The sequence below is a fragment of the Felis catus genome, chromosome D1 (genome assembly GCF_018350175.1).
Source record: "Felis catus isolate Fca126 chromosome D1, F.catus_Fca126_mat1.0, whole genome shotgun sequence".
NCBI classification, from domain to species: domain Eukaryota; kingdom Metazoa; phylum Chordata; class Mammalia; order Carnivora; family Felidae; genus Felis; species Felis catus.
In genome coordinates, this window is record NC_058377.1 from 103850107 (window position 1) to 103872037 (window position 21931).

Sequence of the window (21931 nt, forward strand, 5' to 3'; positions counted from 1 at the left end):
TTTCCCCTGTGTCTTATAACAGCATCCTCTAATAAGGGTGTCCTGAAATGGCCTTCTCTGAAACGTTTTTTCTTGGTGAAATTGTCAACGACTTAGAGTCTTCAATCCACAAATTGGCCTCTCTTCAAGAAACTCCAAAGCTTGCATCACCCAAACACCTCATTTTACAGGTGAGGAAATGAGGTCTGAGAGAAAGTGACTTCTCAGTTGTGGAGCTCTGGCTGTTGTTGCCCAACCAGTAATTAGCAAAATGATCTCCAGGGACCAGGAGTCAAGGCCAGAAAGCCCAGCCATCCCTCCCTTTGTGGAAATCATCTTCCATTGCCAACCTTGGAGGACCCAGGGTACATCTTTCTATGGAAGCCTCTGGGTTTCCCTTGCAGAAGCTGAGGTAAGTTTTGTGTGTCGCCAAAGGTTTCCTAGCTAACTAATGGTGGAGGCAAGGCTGGATCTGAGTTATCTGACCCTCAGCTAAGTGCATGGTTCCCTACTCCTGCCTCCTCATACGGGATTTGATAGGGTCTGAAACAAGCCCATCCACAAACATCTCTCCTCTAGTGTAGTATTATGAAAGGTGTTTGCTTGTCTTCACCTGACCAAGGAGTAAATACCTGAGGGCTTCGGGCCCCTTTAAGAATTTCAACATCATTTCCAGCCATTCATTCCCAACCAACCCTCCAGAGAAAGGAATCCTATCCTGTGTGCATTGCTAGAATGTGCCTGACTCAAGTCCACAAGAAACAACGACTTAAGAATAAACTCAGGGGCACCTGGGCAATTCAGTCAGTTAAGCAGCTGACTTCAGCTCAGGTCATGATCTCATGGTTGGTGAGTTCGAACCCTGTGTCAGGCTCTGTGCTGACAGCGTGGAGACTGGAGCCTGCTTTGAATTCTGTGTTTCCCTCTCTTTCTGCCCCTCCCCTGCTAGTGCTCTGTCTCTCAGAAAATAAATAAACATAAAAAAAATTTTTTTAAAGAATAAACTCAATTTGGGGTACTTGCATGGCTCAGTTGGTTAAGTGTCCCGATTTCGGCTGAGGTCATTATCTCACGGTTTGTGGGTTCAAGCCCTGTGTCAGGCTCTGTACTAACAGAGCCTAGAGCCTATTTCAGTTGATTTCTCCCTCTCTCTGCCCCTCCCCTGCTCTCTCTCTCCCTCTCTCTCTCTGTCTTTCCCAAAAATAAACATTAAAAAAAAGAAGAAGAAGAAACTCATTTTTCATTATCCAGACCTCCTTTTTAAGAGAATAGAAAACAATATTTCGTTTGAGTTCGTCTCCTGGAAACCTATTAAGTTTGTCAAGTAAAGAGATGAAGTTGGTGGTCAACTAGAATTTGGGTTGCATTTGGATCCCAGGCTTCTCTCCCATGCAATCTCTGATGGATGCATGAAGTAAAAGAAGTAAAGAGCCATTTGCGCTGCCCAATTCCAAGAAAAACACAAGTAAGGGAAGCCTGCCAAAATATAGCCCATCCCAAACATCTCTAACCCTGCCTAGTATTCCTCCCTTGGTGCTGGCTTGAAATCCCTGCTCTTAGAATACTTCCTAAGATAGACACAGTTCATGGGGGACAAGCTAGATAGAATGCCACCACTTCCGGAGTTAGATACGTCTCCGGATGGCCATAGCAATCTGCTGGTCTTGACGGTGGGGAGGGGGCATCTCTGAGTCTATTTTCAGGGGTATGCCTCTGGGGATTCATTTCAGATGGTTTGTTGGATTAGTCAAAGGCGCCAGGTGTCCTCCGAGGGTAGAGGAGATGTAGAACTGGAAAGCTGCAGTGGGTGGACGTGAGGGGGTGACTCCAAGTCCAAAGGTAGCCCAAGAGACCCAGGTGCAGAAGGGTGGAACACTTCAGCACAGCAAAGCAAGGCAAACACTGGTAACAAAATCCACACGTGCTTATGCCAGATCCTGGACTCATGGCTGTTTCACCAAAGCTGGAAGATCTTTTTTAAAAGATCTACATTTGCTTCTTTGGGGTGGTTGTTACTTCCTGCCTAGAATTAAAACCATTCGCCTCACTTTTGACCTCAGCCTTGACTTTTGTATCGAATTACCCATGTTACAAAAACAGCAAGAACAATTCAAACTTCCTTTTGAACCAGAATACAGAATCACATTCTGCCCTCACCAGTGTGTTCTTTTATCAACAGTAGCAGATATTTTCTTACTTGTAAATTACTTTAATTTTTTTTTTCATTAGTATTACTTGGGGCACCTAGGTGGCTCAGGCGGTTAAGCGTCGGACCCTTGATTTCACTTCAAGTCATGATTTTGCGGTTCATGAGTTCAAGCATTGGGTTCCATGCTGACAGTGCAGAAGCTGCTGGGGATTCTCTCTCTCTGCCCCTCCCCCGTTTTCTCTCTCTCTCTCTCTCTCTCTCTCTCTCAAAATAAATAAATAAACGTTAAAAAAATAATAAAATAGAAAGTTTTATGATTCAAATATGGTTGACATACAATGTTCTATTAGTTTCAGGTGCACACATAGTGCTTCAACAACTCTACATTACCCAGCAGTGCTCAACACAGTAAGTGTAGTCACCACCTGTCACCATACAAAGTTATCACAATATTACTGGCTATATTCCCGATGCTGTACTTTTCATCTCCGTGACTTACTTATTCTATAACTGGAAGTTTGTACCCCTTAATCCCCTTCATCTACTTTGTTCATCCTCCTACCCCCCCCCTTATAAATCACTTTGTTTACAAAAAAAATCATGCTTTTCTTAAAACTTAAACTTCCTTTCTTCATACACTCTTTTAGCATTTCGTCTTTAAGAGGTAAATAATGAATTGAGGATTCACGAGACAAAAAAAAATATGTGTGTGTCCTGTATATACACATGTATGCTTACATATAGACTGCTTAGAACAGGAAAATATATATATATATATATAGCATGTCAATTTTAAAACACACACACACGCTTACTTTTAAGAGAAAATTAATTGATTATGGCATTCCCAAAAGACTATGGTACTTTAGAAGTGCCTGGGTGGCTCAATTGGTTAAGTATCTGACTTCAGCTCAGGTCATGATCTCACAGTTCATGGGTTTGAGCCCTGTGTTGGGCTTTGTGTTGACAGCTCAGAGCCTGAAGCCTGTGTCTACCTCCTTTTCTGTCCCTCCCCTGCTCATGCTCTCTCTCTCTCTCTCAACTAAATAAACATTTAAAAATTTTTTTACAAAAACACTGTGGTACTTTACAGACAAGTAGTATCGATTAAAATCCATTTCCCAAGCAAATATGTTTCTTCTCCTTTAAGGTGATGAGAATGTCTTGTTGGACAACAATCTTTTAACATATGGATTCTAATACAAGATACTTTTTTTTTTTTTTACAGAGAGAGTGCATGTGCAAACGGGGAAGAGGGGCAAGGAGGTAGAGAGAGGGAGAGGGAGAGACGGAGACAAGAAATCTTAAGCAGGCTCCATCCACGCTCAGCGTGGAGCCAGACGTGGGGCTCAATCCCTTGACTCTGGGATCATGACTTGAGCTGAATTCAAGTCGGGTGTTCACCCAACTGAGCCACCCAGGCACCCCTCTAATACAAGATATTTAAGTTTTTGCTAAATTGTTCAATATCTCCCACATTAGGAAGCTGTATTTCTGAGAAAGCTCCTCTTCAATCAGGACTAGGGTCTACAAAGCAGAATGTTTTCTAATTTCCTTACCTCTAAAGGGAGCCATTCCCCTTCCATGATTCTGCCTTTGGCAGACAGAACTTAACTGAAATTTTTTACTTCCAGAGATGAAGTAATGCATCTTATGGCATGCATTTTCTCTCCCCCAATTTCAGATCTTTCTTTGAGACAAACGACTTTGCACATGAACTCACACACAGATCAAGAGAAGCCACTCTGTAGATGTTTCCCTGAGGTACATCCACTGTAGTCCTCAGGGATCCACAGATCACAGTTGGAAGCCTCTGTGAGGGCAGCCAATGTGCTCCTGGGCCAGTGGTTCCCAAACCTCAGCGGGCACAGAATCATCTAGCCGTTTACTTAAAATGTAAAGTCCCAGGCACCAGTGAAGAGATCAATAGTCTTCCTGGATACCAGGAATCCACATCCTTTTTCCGGTGGTCCTGGTGTGAGGGGCCTGTGTTTCACCGCACTTTGACAGCACTGCTCCAGGTCAGTGTTTTTCTTGTCTTGTCTTTTTTTAATTGTCTTCTTTATTTTTAAGTTTATTTATTTATTTTTAAGAGAGACACTGTGTGAGCAGGATAAGGGCAGAGAGAGAAGGAGAGAGAGAATTCCAAGCAGGCTCCCTACCGTCAGTGCGGCGCCCGATGCGGGGCTTGATCCCAGGAACCGTGAGATCATGACCTGAGCCGAAACCAAGAGGCAAATGCTTAACCGACTGAGCCCCCCAGGTGCCCCCCCCCAGGTCAGTGTTTCTCAAACTGCAGAAACTCTAAGGGGTGTGAGTCGTTAATAGGTCTGCGCATGCACTTTTTTTTTTAATTAAATTGAATAGTTTAGGGTAGAATAAAAGGCACAGAATTCTTCAAATAATAATAATAAAGCATCATTTCCTGAAACCTTTATTTCAGGCCATTTCATTCCTGAAAGCTTTATTTCACTCTACTTGAGTATAGTGGTCTTGATGTAAATAAAACGTATTTCTTAGCACGTGCTCCAGTGAAAAGAGCTTGAAAACCACTGGGCACGTATGAAGCCCCCCCAGACCATCAGGTCCAGCTACCAAACCCTCAGACCCATTAATATGGAACAGCGTGCCTGTGCTCCGCTCTGCTCCCTTCACTACCCCTGTCCAGTGTCAGCACGCAGGGGACGGGTGACAGCCACTAAAAGGAGCCACGTTCTAAATCCTGAAGGTCAGTGGGCCTATCTGAATAACCCGGGAGATGCCAGCAGGCTGAAAGTCCAAGAAAATAGGGGACAGTGGGGCTCCCAAAGGACTGAGGGCCTTCAAGTTTTCATCCAGCATCACGTCTTGCACGACGTCATGGCACTGAAAAATCACATCATAAAACCACGTGCCTTTGAGAAAGAACTGAGGTCAAAGGCAGCGTGCACCTTTGCTAAAGACATGAACATTTGCACCAAACCATTCTATTTATTTATTTATTTATTTATTTATTTATTTATTTATTTATTTTAAGAAAGAGAGGGGCAGAGAGAGAAGGAGACAGAGAATCTCGAGCAGGTTCCACGCTATCAGCACAGAACCCACCTCGGTTTCCGTCTCACGAACCTTGAGACCATGACCTGAGCCGAAATCGAGAGTCGGACGCTTAGAGGACTGAGCCCCCCCGGGCGCCCCTCCCATGTGGCTTCTTTCACTTAGCAAAACGCTTTTGAAATGTATCCACGTTGTTGCGTACATCGGAAGTTCATTCCATTTTCTCGCTAAGGGCTTTGCAGTGGCATGGCTGTGCCACCATTTGCTTACCTATTCGCCGGTCAAGTCTATTCGGTTTGGTTCCAGTGTGGGGATTATGACTAAAGCTGCTATGAACATTTACACATCCAACTTTGTGTAAATGGGTGCTTTCATGGCCCTTGGGTAAATACCTACGGGTAAGATTGCTGGTAAAATGGTAAGTGTGGGGGCGCTGGGGGGCTCGGTAGGGGAGGGCCTTCTCGTCTTCAGCACCACCTGCTGAACAATCTCATGGCACTGAAAGTTAGAACTGACCTTATTTGGAGAGAGACAGTTTTATAGAGGTAATTGCACTACGGCGAGGCCATTAGGATGGGCCCTAGTCCCGGATTACTGATGCTCTTATGAAAAGGGGAAGCAGAGGACAGACCACATGAAAAGACAAAGGAAGAAGACTGAGCCCCTACAAGGCAAGAAGAGAGGTCAGTAAATGCAGAGCTCACGCTCTGAGCACTTAGCATTTTCTGAAAATACCCTGGTGGGGGGGTGGGGGGGCACCTGGGTGGCCCAGTTGGGGACTTCAGCACGGGACTTCAGCTCAGGACATGATCTCGCAGTTCGTGAGTTTGAGCCCCACATCGGGCTCTCTACTGTCAGCTCAGAGCCTGGAGCCTGCTTCGGATTCTGTCTCCCCTCTCTCTGCCCCTTCCCTGCTTGCTGTCTCTCTCAAAAATAAATAAACATTTTTAAAAAATTAAAAAATTAAAATGTCCCCATGGGAAAACCATACTGTTCTACCTAAACTTACCAGACTTATCTGCCAAATCATAATGATGATGATGATGATGATAGATGACATTTGCTAAGTGTTTACCCCATGCATGTCATTTGAAATACTTATGTACAGGGGCATCTGGGGGGCTCAGTCGGTTGAGCCACTGACTGACTCTTGATTTCAGCTCAGGTCATGATCCCACTAACCCTGAGCTGGGCTCTGCACTGAGTGTGCAGCCTGCTTGGGATTCTCTCTCTCTCTCTCTTACTCTCTCTCTCTCTCTCTCTTGCTCTCTCTCTCTTTCTGTCTCCCTTTGCCTCTCTGTCTCTAAAAATAATAAATAAATAAATAAATAAATAAATAAATAAAATGTTTCACATACAGTAATTTACTCAATCTTCTTGAGAATCTCACCTGAGCTTTATCTGCATTTTACAGAGGAGGAAACTATGACACAGAGCAGTTAAGCAACCAAGCCAGTGTCACACAGCACAGACAGGTTATGTACTGTGCCACGGTCACACAACCAAGAGCGACAGAACCGGGAACTGAAGCCACAGTTTGGCTCTGGAGTCCACAGGCTGAGCTTCTATAGTCTGCGCTACGCCACCCAAAGCTATGCCCTTTGTGAGAAGGGAAGGAGCCCAGCCGATGCAACACAGAAAAGCGGAAGGAAGGTGGCTTGATGAGCCCAATGAGTACCAGAAGGGAAGCCGACATCAGCAGAACTCCTGGAAAGTTCTAAGGACAGGATGTTAAGGAACCCGAAGCTAGAGACAGGCAGAACCAGTCTGATTTTTGAAAACTATGTGATTTTTACCAGGTTGACTGATTTACACACCCCAATCCTCCAGAGTGATTTATAAAATCCCTCTATAGGGGTCTAATGTCCCTGTCTCATGGTTTATCCAGTGTCTTAGTCTGTTCAGGCTACTGTAACAAAAATATCACAGACTGGGTGGCTTAGCAGCAGCAGAAACCCATCTCACAGTTCTGGAGGCTGGGAAGACCAAGGTCAAAGAACTAGCAGATTTGGTGTCTGGTGAGAATGCCACACCCTCGTTGATAGATCACTGCCTTCTTGCCGTCCTACATGGCAGAGGGGGTGAGGGAACTTTCTGGCATCTCTCTTAAAAGGGCACTAATCCCACATAAGGTTTTATACTCAGGACCTTCCAAAGCCCCCACCCCACCCCCAGCCTTCACCCTGAGGATTAGCTTTCAACATATGAGCTTTGGGGCGTCACAAACATTCAGACCACAGCACTAGTTATAGAGATTTCAAAAGGACCAACGATGTAACAGATAAATTTTAAGGAAATAATAATCTGGAGAAAATATAGCATCACTTTTGGAATATACTCTCAGAATGGGGAAGCACTTTCCAGGCAAGAAATTTTAAAGCCCCCCCTCAAAAATAAATAAAAAAGAGGATAATGAATTTGACTACATTAACCGTTTTAAATGGCTGCATAGCACAAAGTAGCAAAAATAAAATTAAGAGGCAAACAGCAAGTCTGGGAAATACATTTGCAAACATATCTAAATCTATAGTTATAAAAAGCACCAAAAGATCAATAAGAAAACCTTAACAATACAATAGAAAACTGTACACAAGAATTGAACAGATTGCAGGATGGAAGGAAAGGAGGAAGGGAAAAAGGAAGATAGGGAGGAAAGAGAATGGGTTTTTAAGCATATGAAAAAATATTCAACCTTACTCTGATAAAAGACATGTAAATTGAGACATTTTCCCTTTCAAAAGGCAGAGAGACCCAAAAGCCCGTTAATACTTTTTATTTAAGAGAGACTGAGATGAAGCAAAGCACGCTCACGTTGGTGGGAATATAATATTGTCCAAGCTCTTTGGAGGTGAAAGCATTCATAGAAATATAACATACATATGCCTGGCAATTCCTTTTCTAAAACAAAAAGGCACTACTCTGCCTGCCTCGGTTGGTACCCTGTTCTGTCCCTGGCCAGTGTGACCCTGGGCAATCACCCTCTCTATGCTTCTTCTTCGTCTCCCAAATGGGTTAGATCATAACACAATCATCCTGAGTATCCCCTGAGTCAACTGAGTCTCCTGCCTAACCACGTAGGAAACGCCTAGTCAAGATTTTGCTATTATTGCTCTTTATGTTGATCTACCCCCAAAACCAATCAACAAGGAAATCCACCACAGCATTGTAAGATGGACCACAGGTTAATTGTTCATCAAATACCACACACTAAACAATTATGGTACATCCAAACGCTGGAAGTCAAAGATCGAGCAGACTTTTAAGAACGACATAGTAAGATTTCCAGAATAGTGTTGGGTTGAGGGGAGCAGTACCAATCGTATGCTATCTTTTGGACAAAAATCCGAAGTGGCTAATAAAGGAAATACACGTCTACACTGGAGAGTGCAAAGAATAGCTCGGAAGGGTCACAAAAGAAACCCCCAGCAGTTGAAAGGCAGGAGGTATCCAAGAGAAAGCTGGACACGAGTTAAAGGGAACAGCACAGATTCTAATCAGTAATATACTATGGCAAGAGGGAAAAGTGTCCAGCGTCGACTGCACTCACCTTCGATTTGTACATGAGGGGACCGGGAGGCGAGTGATGGCAGCTCAGTAGACCCAGGGAGCGAAAATTACAAAAATCTAGAAGCAGGTGGAGTTGGTCCCTGAAAACCTCATGTGGGTTTGCTAAACTGGTTCTTAACTCTAAGGAAGTTAGGCTCCTACCTTCCCACAGAGGCTGAAACACAGGGGCCCTGTGTCAGGCGTTGGCTGGAACCAACAGTAAATTGTTTGGCCAGTCTTCTCAGCACTGTAAGTGGACCCAGGGTCACCTTAGGATGCTGCTAGAAACTCAGCGTTGTTGTTTGTTCAAGTCTTCCTAGGCCGGGGTTGACAGGCCTCACTGACAGGAGGGCTCAGGGGAGCTGGGCTAGAGTTTGGTCAAGGAGACAAGCTTTGTGAGAGGGGCACATCACTGTAAGACACGTGGAGCTCTTTGAAATCTTTAACATGTGCATGTAATTTTTCAAGAGGATTTTTAATTTCAATAAACAATGAGGTCAGTGGAGTTGGTGCTGATCAACAAAAGAAGGAGGTGGTCCTCCGGGTATCCCCCCACGGAGCGGTGGCCGCCACCTTTAAAGGTGGCGGAGGAGCAGGTGGGCCCAGGACTCCTGCCCAGCCACCGGGAGGCAGGACTGCGGTCGGGAAGGCGCAGGCGCCGAGGCGCGCTGCGCCCGGAGCCCCGCCCGGCGGCCTGCACCTCCCCAGAGGCGCCACCCGGGGGCAGCCGCGGCGGCCGATCTGCGCAGGCGCCCACCGGACCGGAGCCCGCGCGGCCTGGCTCAACGCCAAGTCCCGGCGGAAGCGCGGCGTCTCTCGCTTCCCGGAGTAAAACTCGAGATCTGGCTGACAAAGCAAAACCTGAAAACAGCGCTAAAAGGGAAGGTTACAGCCTCATGGTTCCACTGGGGCTCGAACCCAGGACCTTCTGCGCGTAAAGCAGATGTGCTAACCGCTACACTATGGAACCGCGCGCTGCAGTGGCTCTCCAGGGTGAAATAAGTGCACATAAAGACCTTTCTCTTTCCAGTGTGGGAGGAGACTGAGAGTTGATGCCCAGCGACCGCTCACGGAGAGGAACTATCAGAAGGATGTCGGGCCGCCAAGCGCAGCTCCCACCCACGCTTCTCCTCGGCTGCACGGGCTCCGCCACTTCTCCGAGAAGGAAGGCGCGGCCGGACCCGCGGCGGGTGTCCCGGGGCAGACGTTGCGCCTGCCTTGATGTAAGCAGCGCGGAAGGGTCCAACTGCCTGGCTCTGTGGCGCAATGGATAGCGCATTGGACTTCTAGACAGATGGAGGCATTCAAAGGTTGTGGGTTCGAGTCCCACCAGAGTCGCTTTTGTTTTGGGAAGTGAAGAAAATACCCACCTTAACACCTTTAAAATTCCCCATCTCACTCGCGTACTATGAAAAGGAAGGAAACTCATTCCAACTCCCTGTGGTGTCTTCTCGTATGAAGTTGTTGGGAGACCTGTCACCCGAGTCTTCCCAGTCGCCTTCAGGGGGCCCCAGGGTTTCCGGTGACTGGAGGCGGAGAAATTGGCACGACCTGGTAAGTTTCGGAGATTTTTTTCGCCCCCACATTGTCCTTTTACATCTCAATCCAAATTTTTAATTGTTTGGATACCTCCATAACTCTATATTGTTCAAGTTAACTAAAAGTAACCGCGAGCCTGTAGCGTACCAGAATGGCCGAGTGGTTAAGGCGTTGGACTTAAGATCCAATGGATTTATATCCTCGTGGGTTCGAACCCCACTTCTGGTAACAGCTCTTCTGCTTTTCCAAACACGAACTCATTCTTCGAGTTTCCCCAGGGCTTTCAAGATGGTAAACAAACAGTAAGGACCCTCTGTGTGTGTTCAATCTTATTAGGCTGAGAGACTATGATGGAATCAGAGTAACGAAGACGGCCGGAATGGTTACATGGCAATGACCTCTTATTCTGAGGGTTGGTATTTTTGCCAGACACGGGAAGTGTAGCAGCAAATTCAGAACTGATGGTTTGGAAAACTGAAAGAAAGGGTCTGTGTAAAACTGTACTACGTTGGGATGGGGGGAGTAAAAACGTTCACCCTGTGAAATTAGTCGACAGTTATTTCTTAAGATCCTTCTGTATGCCAAGTGCTGTTCTAAACGCCGGGGTTATGGGAATGCAAAAAATTTTGGAAAAGGAAAAGTAAAAAAGAAAGGTAACAAAAAAGACAAGGTCCTCACCAACAAGATCCCTGTCCAGCGGCACTTGCATCACAGAGTGACAGAGGAAAGAGATGGTTTATAAACAAGCAAATAAACAGAATTTCAGATGGAAATAAGCGCTGTCAAGTAAATAAAACAGGGAGGCCCAATAGAGTGGCATAGAACTTTCTCAGGGCAGAGTTACTCCACTTGTGGAAATCATTCACCTTGACAGGAAGGTTCTCCCCCTCTCTCTACCAATCAGAAACTCCCAAGAACTCCCAAAATCTGCTCTCCAAATCTTCACTAAAACCTTCCCGTGACCCATGACTCTCATTCATTCCACAACAGGTTTTGAGAGCTTGATCTGTGCCAGCCACTGACCAGGCACCGGGGACACATGGGACTCTCTGCCTCCCAGCAGAAACATTGGAGGAGGGAAGACTGACCCAATTAGACAGGTGTTGAAGGTAGGTTGTGGTGAGTGCAGCAGGAGTGACAGCCTCAGAGGCCCCCAGCACGTGTAACCCGTAAGCAGATCTGGAGAGGATCAAGCAGGGATCTCTGGACAAGTCCTCATCCCTGTCTTTAAAGTTCAGAGGGAACTTCCCAAACCAACGGAACTTGGAAAGTGGGGAGAGGATGGCATTTCAAGACTGGGGGGTTGGGGAGGACGGAAGGGAGTGGAAAAAAGCATTGCAGCTGTTAAATGACATGTAAACAGCTCCGGCTTCAGTGAATCCTCTCTATGCTGAGTAGTCCGGTTTCACACTGTTAACGCTTGAGGACATACAGTTTGAGACTTTGGTTCTCAGTGTTTGGTACCTGTCGATCTAGTCTTGTCTCAGGAGAGCAGGAAGCAGATCTTCCCCCTCTCTCGCACTCAGCACTGTACTGAGTGGGCCCTGTGAACAGAGCCCTGTTGTAAGAAGCTGAGGTTAGGCCAAAGGCTAAGCCCCCCAGGACTGACTTCCTAGCACAGGCAGCTCCTCTCCTGGGGGGGTAAGGGGGGTGGCAGAAGCTGGTTTTGGTTTTCTTGGTAGAATCTAGACTTGTCATCTGATTCTTAGGGATCCACATCCTCATTTGTGAACGCTACCTTATCCATTTGTGGTTTTTCAATAGAGCGATTCCCCTCCCAAACCATGAGACTTGGAGGGACTCCCTCTCATCCTCTCCTTTCCCCCCCCCCCCATTCTGGGAAGAAAATTTGTGCTTTTACCCTTTCTCTGCTGGGATCTGTAGAAAACACAGGATCAGGGATGCCTGGATTTGAAGGGCTCCCTGTGTGATCCCAGAAGGATGGAATAATTTAGCAGATTTCATTTTTTTCATTTATTTTATTATGAAAAGAATGCATTTTTTTACTCCAATAACACAGATGTACCCAAAGGAAATGGTGAGAGCCTCCTCTTACAAAATGTAGCCATTTTTATTGAACTGTCTTCTATCCTTAAACATCTCATGTATAGGTAAACCCCAAATATACAAAATGTGTGATTAAAGAATGTATATTCATATACAGATCCTTTATTTTTTTTCCACACAAATATCCCATACATATTGTATAGCACCTTGTGTTTTTGTTTAACATAACATGGATATCTTTCCATAACAGGTTACCTTAAACATTGCTCCTACTTCCTGATACATTTCATTCCTGATACGTTCCTGATCGTACACATTTCCTAAAAGAATTCAAGCCTCAACGTTCCCCAACGTAAGGGAATGTCTCTGAAGCCCAAGCAGGGCTAAAATGGTTGTGAGGTTCTCCATCATAGGATTCCCTTCCTTTCAAGGGATCTTGTCCAATACCCCAAGAAATCATATGGCAACAAGGGAGCAGGATGAATGAAAAGATTAGTTGAGTGCGAGACACAGCTGCCAGGATCGTAGGACTTCCTCAACATATAAAATCCCACCTGGCCAAAACCTTTCAGCGAAAGCTCTGGGAAAATGTTCAGATTCCCTGGGCGACTTCCTGTTCGCTGTTCCCTCTGCTCAGAATTCTCTTTCCAAGACTACAGGGGCCCAGTTACCTTTCACAGCTCAGTTCAGGCTTCTCTATCCCCCTGGAAGACTTGGCTGCCCCTTCTGGTGTCGGCCGGGCGCCTAAGAAAGCCAGTTTCCCACCATCAAAGCGCTTGACTGCGTCTGTTAGTGTATCTTTCTGCTGCACTGAGGACCAGGACTGGGTCTTGGCAGCCTAAATTTGCTTAGTGCTGGAGAGCAGCATGCACTCGATGAACGTCTGTGGAGTAGATTATCAGACACCTAATCAATTATTCACAATGCGCCACCCACATGACGCTCTGGGGCTCTCCAAAGACCAACACTGGAATTAAAATCCCGCTGCTCAACCAGAAGCACGCCCAGAGTTCCTAAATCTGGAGACTTCTTTAAGGGGATGTTCCCTTTAGGATGCTAGTACTTAGTTGGGGGGGGGGGAGGGGGCTGCCCGGGGGCGGGGCAGGTGAGGCAGGCAGGTTTTTTCTTTATAGTCTATCTCTGATGGGAGAGAAAACGATTCCATTCAGCCCAACACCCACTGGATCTTGATTTTGTAGTTTCACCTTCAGGAAATCAGTAAAAGGACTCAGGGTATTAATTCAGTGAGAAAAGAGTGCAGCCACATGGCCTATTTCACTGCGGATAGGGTTAGGAGAGGGCCTCCCTTACGAGCCCGGATAGCTCAGTCGGTAGAGCATCAGACTTTTAATCTGAGGGTCCAGGGTTCAAGTCCCTGTTCGGGCGGAGGTTATTTTAAATTCCAGAAGCAAATTTGAGATTGTTAACACGACACTTAGCGAACAGATGAGGGATCATGCACAGCCCACTGGGCTCCCTTCCGTGCTGGGCGGGAGGGGCACCACCCTGCGGGCCAGACTGGCCTCGGACTTCGCGCGTGCGCACAGTTCCTGATTACGAGCCTTCCACGCTCAGGCTTGTCTCTTCCAACTTTGGAGTGTTACGGTGCCTTCGGCTGCTTTTTTCCTTGAAACTTCTGTGTATTACTTTTATATACAAAAGTCTATAGACCCACAACCAATAAACTGCACCCCCGTCATTCCCGACAGCAATGCTCCTGACAGTAATTGCGCAGCGTTTGGCCAGGAGCACTTGTTGGCGCCCCGTTTCTTAAAGGCGCGGTGAGAAAGCTGAGGTTCCAAAGATTCTTTCAGATAGAGACACGTGCTTCTGAGTCACATTTCCGGCTGGGAACCATCCTTTACCAGATTTCTGACGCGTCCACGAGGGCCCCTGGCTTTTGGGTCTGGCTTTGCAAAGGTTTTTGAAGGCACGTCTGTCGCCCAGGAGAAAAACTTGCGAGCCTGGCGCGCTGACCACACTGAGAACTGCGAACAAACACTACGGAGCCTAGTGTGCGGTAGTGCGGCTAGGTGCGGGGCATTCCACAGCTCCGAGCTTCCCGACGAGGACTAACCCTCCGAACCTTCCCTGTAACACCGTAGCCTCCGCCAAGCGCGCGCGCCGAGACCCGCACGGCCGCTGCGCAAGCGCGAGGGTGAGCACGCGCGTAAGAGACCCGCTTCCCCGCAACAGACACACAACCGCTGCGCACGCGCAAGGGTTGGCTCGAGCTCTGAGCCCAGCACCGGTGCTGCGCAGGCGCACGCGGGGGCCCTGGGCGGGGCTCTACGGAAATGAAAGCACCCCAGTCCCTTTGGGAGTCGGCAAAAACCCTGCCGAAACCCGGGATCGAACCAGGGACCTTTAGATCTTCAGTCTAACGCTCTCCCAACTGAGCTATTTCGGCGGAGGCAGGCGCCCTCGCTACCTTGTTAAGGAAATTTAACAAAAAGAAAGAAAAAAGAACTTTCTCTTATTTCCTCTGCCTTTCCAGTTCCTAATTACGTTCTGAGGTTTGGAGAACAGTGAAAATTCATCCCTGTCATATGAGGAGCATTTCGCGTTCTTCCTAATGCTTTCTCTACCTCTCCCCAGAGCCCTAAAAAGAGTAAACGGCCACTTACTAACAAGTGCCTACTGTGTTCCCAGCCCATGACTTACGTGGTCTTAGTCGATCCCCACCCGCCTCACCCCTGCCGTAAGGTTGATTTCTAAATGAAATAACTGATTCGCCTCAAATCATCCAGAATGGAACCAGAGCTGTCCAGCTCCAAAGCCCAAAAGGTCTTGGTCAAAACAGATGTTAGGATTTGGGTTTTTTTGTTTGTTTGGTTTTGCTTTTTTGGTTTTTTTCTTCTTTTTTCTCACTTTCCCCCCTATGGGGAAAGGCAGAGGGAGTGAACTTGAATTGAGGAGGGAGGTAAGAACTAGGAGTCCTCAATGCTCTCCACCCCTGTCCTCTCCTTGCCTCAGCCTGCTCTATTCTTGTTCAGTCAGGAAATAATTGGAGCAAAGACACTTCACTTTTCAAGGTTGCCAAAAGTGCACTTGATCACTTTCCAAGGGACTCCCTCAGAGAGAAGAGGATAAATTCGAGTGTCTGCCACAGCTCCTCGCCTTCTTTCTCTCCCTGGGATGCCAGGTTGGCCCCATGATTCAATTTCTTCAAGAAAATAGCCTGGCCCAACCAAACCACTCCGCTCTTGCTGTCCCTTCAGCACCTATCAACCAACACAAATCACATGAACATGTGCTTATGATCTTGGGCATATTGGGAGTATGTTTCCTTGAAATGGTTCCTTAACGTGTTTCCATATGTATCCGTTTTTCCTCCCTAGATTGAAAACTCTTGGAAAGAAAAGTAATGATGGTAACAGCTACAATATTGAATGCTTACCTTGGGGCAAAACTCTACCAAGCACTGTGCATGCCTTGTTACTCATTTAATCACACGTTAAGTTAGATGCTATTGCTCTGATTCCCTGTCTTCAGATGAAGCTGCGCTTTGGAGACGGAGCTAATTGTGGGTGTGTGTAGGCACAGCATAAGGCGCTCCAGCGTGAAGGGTGAAGGCCCTCCCTCCCTCTTGAGTGCTACCTCCATCCGGTTCCTGCTCCACTAATCAGGACTCCCTGGGGAGCACAGTCCATCAGCTGGGGGGGGGGGGGGGGGGGGAGGGGGGCAGCTGACTCAATCAACCTACACTCCCATCCTGCTAAGGAGATCAAGATGGACTTCCTTCCGTTGCCTGGCAGAGACAAGAAAGGCTCAATCTCTAGTGAAGCAAGGACGTACCTTCCCCTCCACCTACCAGGGAAATTAGTTTTAGTCTTTCTCTTTTGTCCACAACCCAACTTCCTCAATACTTCTCAGGAGCCGAAGGCTTCCCTTGTTAGACTGTAGTCAGGGCGAGCTCTTTTTCTCTTTGTGACACCAGGACTTGTCCCACCCCAGCCCCTTGAAGGCACTCTTTCCAACACGCACGTTCTTCCTCCCACGGCAATGCTGCCATCTCCGCCTTTCTCCCCTGTGTTCAGGGTCACACTTGGGGTTGGGGAGGAGAGAGAAGACTTCATTTAGAGAGAAGACCGCTCTATTTGGTGTTTCGGTTTCTAAATGGCCTTCTCTTCCTTTTCAGCGTGCAGGAATATTCTCTAGAAGGGTAGTAAAGTGGCGTGTAGGTGCAGGAACCGTGCAGTAATCCCGGACACCTAGCGGGAGGGAACCCCAGAGAGAGGGTCAGCGAGGACCGCCCGCAGGACAGCGAAGCAGGACGGTGACCGGGGGAGTCCAAGGGACGTCCTGAAGCATTCGTTCCCCCTTCCTGTGAATACCGCGGTAATTGGGACCTCTGCGGCCCCGCCGGTGGTTGCAGAATAAAGCAGTGTATTTAATTCCCTCGAACAATGCACTGCAAGCCTCCCAGGGTACTTTGCACAAGGGCTTGCAATGTGTGTCCTCGCCGGGACGCGGCTTTTCCTGGCAGCCTACAAGCTCCAGGATTTTACTCCCTTCTCGGAAAGAACCCGGATAACGAAAGCTGATCCTGAACGCTTGTTCTTGTTTTTAAATTAATTAGGAAAAAGTTTCGTTGTCGCGCCCGAACAGGGACTTGAACCCTGGACCCTCAGATTAAAAGTCTGATGCTCTACCGACTGAGCTATCCGGGCTCGCGGGAACTTCCTCCCTTCGGTACATGAAGACCCTGTTGTCGTTTGCGCTGCGCGCTAACAGCACCGCCCAGAACGAGCTCCCGGATTCGTCCTTCGCGTGTGACTAATCCAATTCCGGCCCACGGACCCCGCGGGGACGCGAGGTAAAGAGGAGAGCATGCGGGGACGGTGTCAGGTCGTCCTTTAGCAGCTGAATGCAGATTTCTTAAATATAACAAAATAAAACGCGCCCCCTTTTATTTAGAGACTCCTTGGCAAACATGAATCTTCAGTTCTGCAAAAGCCTGAAGAGGGAGGGGAAGCCATTGCTTCACTGCACACCCCCCTCCCCCCCCCCCCCACGGCCCACGCATGTCTTTGCCCTAAAAGCAAAGAGCACAGGCTCGGAGACCACGGTTCCGTGTTAAAGGTGGCAGGTGGCCCTTCTTCCGAGAAGCACCACTTCGCAGTCCCTTGTCCTCAGGTGCCCACCTCAAAAGAAGCGCAAAGCGGAGGAGCTTAAAGAGGCGACCAGGGCTCGGGGGAGAAGCGCTAGCAGCCACCCTGGGCCTGGGCCCAGAGAGCGCGCCCCCGCCCCGCCCCCTCAGGCTCGGCCTCTGCGCACGCGCGCTCCGCCCTGCGGGGGCAAACCCGTCTCCCTTCGCCAGGACACGCTACTATTTGCACCTGACAGACCCCCTGCTACCTTTCGGTCCTCTGGGTCTTTACACACGTTCCCTCCAACTGGCATGCTACCTTCCTTTCACTCCTTCCCCCTCGCCCGTCAGTTTAACTGCCGTCCTCCCTGGGTAGCACCTTCTGGTGACCAGCACCATCCCTAGTCTTCTTCCCTGCCCTTGTGGATCTGATGGGGAAAAAAACCAAACCCTGCCCTTGAGAGGGAAAAATCATAAGATGGCCCACAGGACTGATAGGGAATTCCAGGCCCCTCCTGAAGACTCTCCTGGGGTCTTCTTCCTGCCCCGCTTGCCTCGCACCATATTGGCACTAATGCGGAAGTAGCAGACTTTGGTGGCTCGGATCTTTGGAGAGACCGTCTCCCCTGAGCCCATCGATGTAAATCAACCTCCGATCCTCCAAGCTCTCCGAGTGCCGCTTGGTTCTTCCGTCAGCGATCCAGCCTGGTTCCGTAACAGATCTACACCCCAAACCTTTGGGAGCCTCATAACCAGTGCTTTAATGGAGGAATATTCAAGTGCTTTGGCAACACAGATGGACAATTAGAACGCGGGCAGAGTAGAACGTGGTAGGGAAAAAAGACATTAACTGGGTAAGGTGGATGCCACCAGGGCAAGAATGGTGATTCAGGCAGACACCCTGTATTCTCTGAGCGTCTTGCTTGGATCCCAAGTACTTCCCGCAGAGATCCTCCTTCTCTCCTCAGGCTGGAAACTGGGGAGGTCCACAGTGAAAGAGAGAGATTTTAAGAAATTGGCCCACAATTGTGGGGGCTGGCAAGTGCAAGGTGGGTAGGCCAACAGACTGGAAATTCCAGTAAGAGTTGATGTTGTAGTCTTGAGTTTAACTTCAGGAAGGCAGCAAGCTGGAAGCCCAGGCAGGTGTTCTATTTACCAGCTTGCAGACAGTGCCTTCTTCATCAGGAAACCCCATTCTTAAAACCTTCAGATGACTGAACACAGGCCCAGCCACGTTCCAGAGCATCATCTGCTTTACTCGAAGTCTACTGATTTACATGTTAATCACACCTAAACACCTTCACAGCAAGCAACATCAGGACTGGTGTTTGGCTAAACAACCGTAGCCTAGCCAAGGTGACCTATAAAATTCCCTGTCACACATGCCAATGTACACCATGCAAACTCTGAACTACCCAATTTTTTAATACATCATTTTCTTTTCCTTCTTTTTGACCATCATTAGATTTCAAGAGTCCCTCATCAAAATGCATCCTTCCACCCAAGAACCCAAAGATGTGGGGGACAAAGCCCCTCATCAGCTAGCATATTGACACAGATAAACAGAAAGGGGAGGGCATATAAATAGGTTCCAAAGCAGTATTTCTCCATGTTGCCTTTCATCACATCTAGGGTTTTTTAGAATATGAGAACTGAATCACCATTCTCTCTCCCCATGTCCCAGCCTGGCACCCAGCCCAAAAGAAGGCATGCCTAAGTGTACTTTGTTCCATTGCACTGCCTTGAGTTGAGTGACTCATCATCTTAACAAGTTATATTAATAATGACTATCATCATCATCATCATCATCCAGCCCAGAGCCTCCAAATTCCCCCTCTCCTCCACCCCCATCCCAGGCTAGTGTAAACAACTCTGGAAGCCTGGGTCAGGTTGGACGGTTTGATTCCCTGTGTTTCCTGGGAATCCCTGCTATGGCCTCCTCTGATGGTGATGGTCGCAAACCCATTTTGTGCATTTCGAGATTTTGAGAATAAGGAACTACCAGTCTGTTGTGCAAATCCGGATCATCCTGAGTAGTTTCTTAGTATAATTGCGGGGGGCGCGGGGGGGCAGGGGGCGCATCGAGTTCAGACCGTATGTATGTGTATGTGATGTGCAGCAGCGGTTTGTGATTTACCAAATAAAAATTTACTTACATTTAAGCTTCTGGGACACGAGTGTGTACTTCGCATGATCCACGCAGTATTTGGAACATACTTATACTAAAAAACATTTGTCCTTTCTTTGAATTTCAAATTCAATTGCGTGTCCTGGAATTTGATTTGGTAACCCTGCTGTAGACGTGAACCAGAGAGGGCTGCCCATACCACCACACCATCACCACCACCACCACCACCACCAAAAAGCTGACCTAGGTGCTTGTTTCTGTTAAATCAGGTGGACCAAACCGAAATCGAAGGTTTCCTTGGCGGAGAGAGAGCCCGGGATGTCGGCATCCCCATCGAGCCCCGCGCGCCCCGCGCTCCGCGCCTCTGAGCGTGGCAGCTGCGTGGCCGTCAAGCCCCCTGCGGAGCCCGGGCGCGCCAGGGGCTCCCACCCGCGGGGAACGGTTCTACCTCCAGCAGCTCCCGGAACGTCGCTGGAAACAGGAAAGAAGAGAGAGGGCTAGACTGATCAAGCAAGCGAGAGTTGTGTAGTATGTGCGGAGAGCGTGGTCTCAGCCAGATCCAAGGTCAGGGAAGGGACCCTGACTTTAAACTGAGCAGTTTAAAAGCAACGCCTACACCCCAAGCTCGCCTACACCCCAAGCTCGGGTGCGTGGAGGATGCCCCCCAGGGTGGCAGCCTGGGATTCTTTCATCAGAAGACGTGTACTGCTCCCTGGAAAGGAGTTGCCACTGGCAGTGACCTCTAAAACCACTGCCGAAACCCGGGATCGAACCAGGGACCTTTAGATCTTCAGTCTAACGCTCTCCCAGCTGAGCTATTTCGGCAGCTTGTAAAAGCTGTTTTCCGTATTTCCATAATAAAATAGTATTTGTTCCGTTGTCACAGAAGAGGTCAGAATAGATTCAGCTGGAGGTAAGCATCTAGCAAATATTATAGAGGTGATAAAGCAAAGCCTCCCCGCGTATAAGCTAGAAATGACAAATAATTTTACTTTTCTCAGTTGTTTGGACTCAAGAAACGTATGGAACTGAACAGGACGGCCATGTGTAAAATGTGACTCTTCAGTGTCACCTCCAGATGAGGTATGCGTAGAGTCGCGGCATCTGTATGTTAAAAGCATTGATTTGCTAAATCTAAGTCGTGAAAATATGCCTCCGTTTTTGTAACCCCACCTGGACATCTTTAAACTCTCAAATATACAGACACTGTCAAAACATGGGAATGGCTGAGACTCTCTCAAACTCTAAGAAGCAAGCTGTGGTTTAATAATATCTCCTAATAGGTTAATTTTATTCCACCTATTTCATAACTTTGCATCCCTAACATTCACATCTATAAAATTGAGCTAGCCCTAGCGCTAACTGAATCAGGCTCTCTGCAGAGGGGGCTCAGGACTGTGTACTTTGTAAATTGACCAGGTGAAATTTAATGTGCAGCCTCCCTCAGTCTCACAAAAACTATTACCAAGAGATCTACACTTTCAATCGCTTGCCCAACCTCTTCATGGGGACATCCAGCTCAGAATGTCCAAAAATGAACCGTCTTTCCCTCTAAACTTACCTATCACCTTCTGTCTGCATTTCCCGAGGCAGAAAAACACAATTTCTTCCCTCTCTGCTCGCCACCCATAATCAGACCCAAGTGCTGTTCATTCAAGTTCAGTAGTTCTGGACTCCCTCCACTTCTCTTCATCCTCACATCTTCCCCAACCTCTTCATTGATCTTCCCACCTGTAATTCACTTTCCACACTGGAACCCATCACCCTGCTTAAAAATCCTGCACAGGCTCCCTACTTGAGAGCAAAGATGAAGACTTCTTTCTTCAGATAGGATATAGCCTTCCAGAAGCCCCTTCCTCTCTCCAGTGCCAGATCAGTGCTTTCTCCTTGACTCAAATCCAGCGACCCATGCAGCCACCCAAGCTCAGGATGCTTTCCTACACTGCTCTTCATCTTCGTCCACGCAATGTTCTATACATTGCCCTTCCCTATTAAACCTGTGACTCTCATCTCAGATACATTCTCCTCTTTCTAGAATTCCTCTCTGACATGTCTCCGTCGTCCCCCCGCCCCTGCAGGCTGGTGGCCCTTGTCCGGTGCTCTCACCAGCTCTTATTGCCTGTTTGTCAGAGCTCTTTCTCGCCACGTGTATCCTTAATGTATGTTACATAGCAGACTGGAGTCGATGCTGAAAGAGAAGGAAGAGAGAGAGGAGAGAGAGATAGGGAAGAGAAGAGAGAGAGAAAGAAAGAAAGCCATGTCTCAGGGCCAATTTTTTTTTAATGTTTTTATTTATTATTTTTGAGAGACAGAGAGAGAGAGAGAGAGAGAGAGAGAGAGAGAGAGAACATGACGGGGGAGGGACAGAGAGACGGGAACAAAGCTTCCAAAGCAGGCTCTGTACTGACATCAGAGAGCCCAAGGCAGGGCTTGAGTTCATGAACCCCGAGCCACT

The 21931-nt window shown here is 47.8% G+C and overlaps 1 long non-coding RNA gene and 7 other non-coding genes across 8 annotated transcripts; 4 read left to right on the top strand and 4 right to left on the bottom strand.

The window, feature by feature from the left end:
* The first annotated feature begins 9472 nt into the window (after positions 1 to 9472).
* Positions 9473 to 12408, top strand: LOC111556687. The gene is made up of 2 exons (XR_002736373.2): positions 9473 to 10264; positions 11240 to 12408. It is a non-coding gene; the product is annotated as an uncharacterized LOC111556687 (long non-coding RNA).
* Positions 9608 to 9680, bottom strand: TRNAV-UAC. Its single transcript has one exon. It is a non-coding gene; the product is annotated as a tRNA-Val (tRNA).
* Positions 9963 to 10048, top strand: TRNAR-UCU. The gene is given in 2 exon segments: positions 9963 to 9999; positions 10013 to 10048. It is a non-coding gene; the product is annotated as a tRNA-Arg (tRNA).
* On the top strand, positions 10395 to 10477 carry TRNAL-UAA. The gene has a single exon. It is a non-coding gene; the product is annotated as a tRNA-Leu (tRNA).
* A 1161-nt stretch (positions 12409 to 13569) lies between the features above and the next one.
* On the top strand, positions 13570 to 13642 carry TRNAK-UUU. Its single transcript has one exon. It is a non-coding gene; the product is annotated as a tRNA-Lys (tRNA).
* Positions 13643 to 14593: 951 nt separating this feature from the next.
* Positions 14594 to 14666, bottom strand: TRNAF-GAA. Its single transcript has one exon. It is a non-coding gene; the product is annotated as a tRNA-Phe (tRNA).
* Positions 14667 to 16856: 2190 nt separating this feature from the next.
* Positions 16857 to 16929, bottom strand: TRNAK-UUU. Its single transcript has one exon. It is a non-coding gene; the product is annotated as a tRNA-Lys (tRNA).
* A 3299-nt stretch (positions 16930 to 20228) lies between these two features.
* TRNAF-GAA lies at positions 20229 to 20301 on the bottom strand. Its single transcript has one exon. It is a non-coding gene; the product is annotated as a tRNA-Phe (tRNA).
* Between the last annotated feature and the right edge of the window lie 1630 nt (positions 20302 to 21931).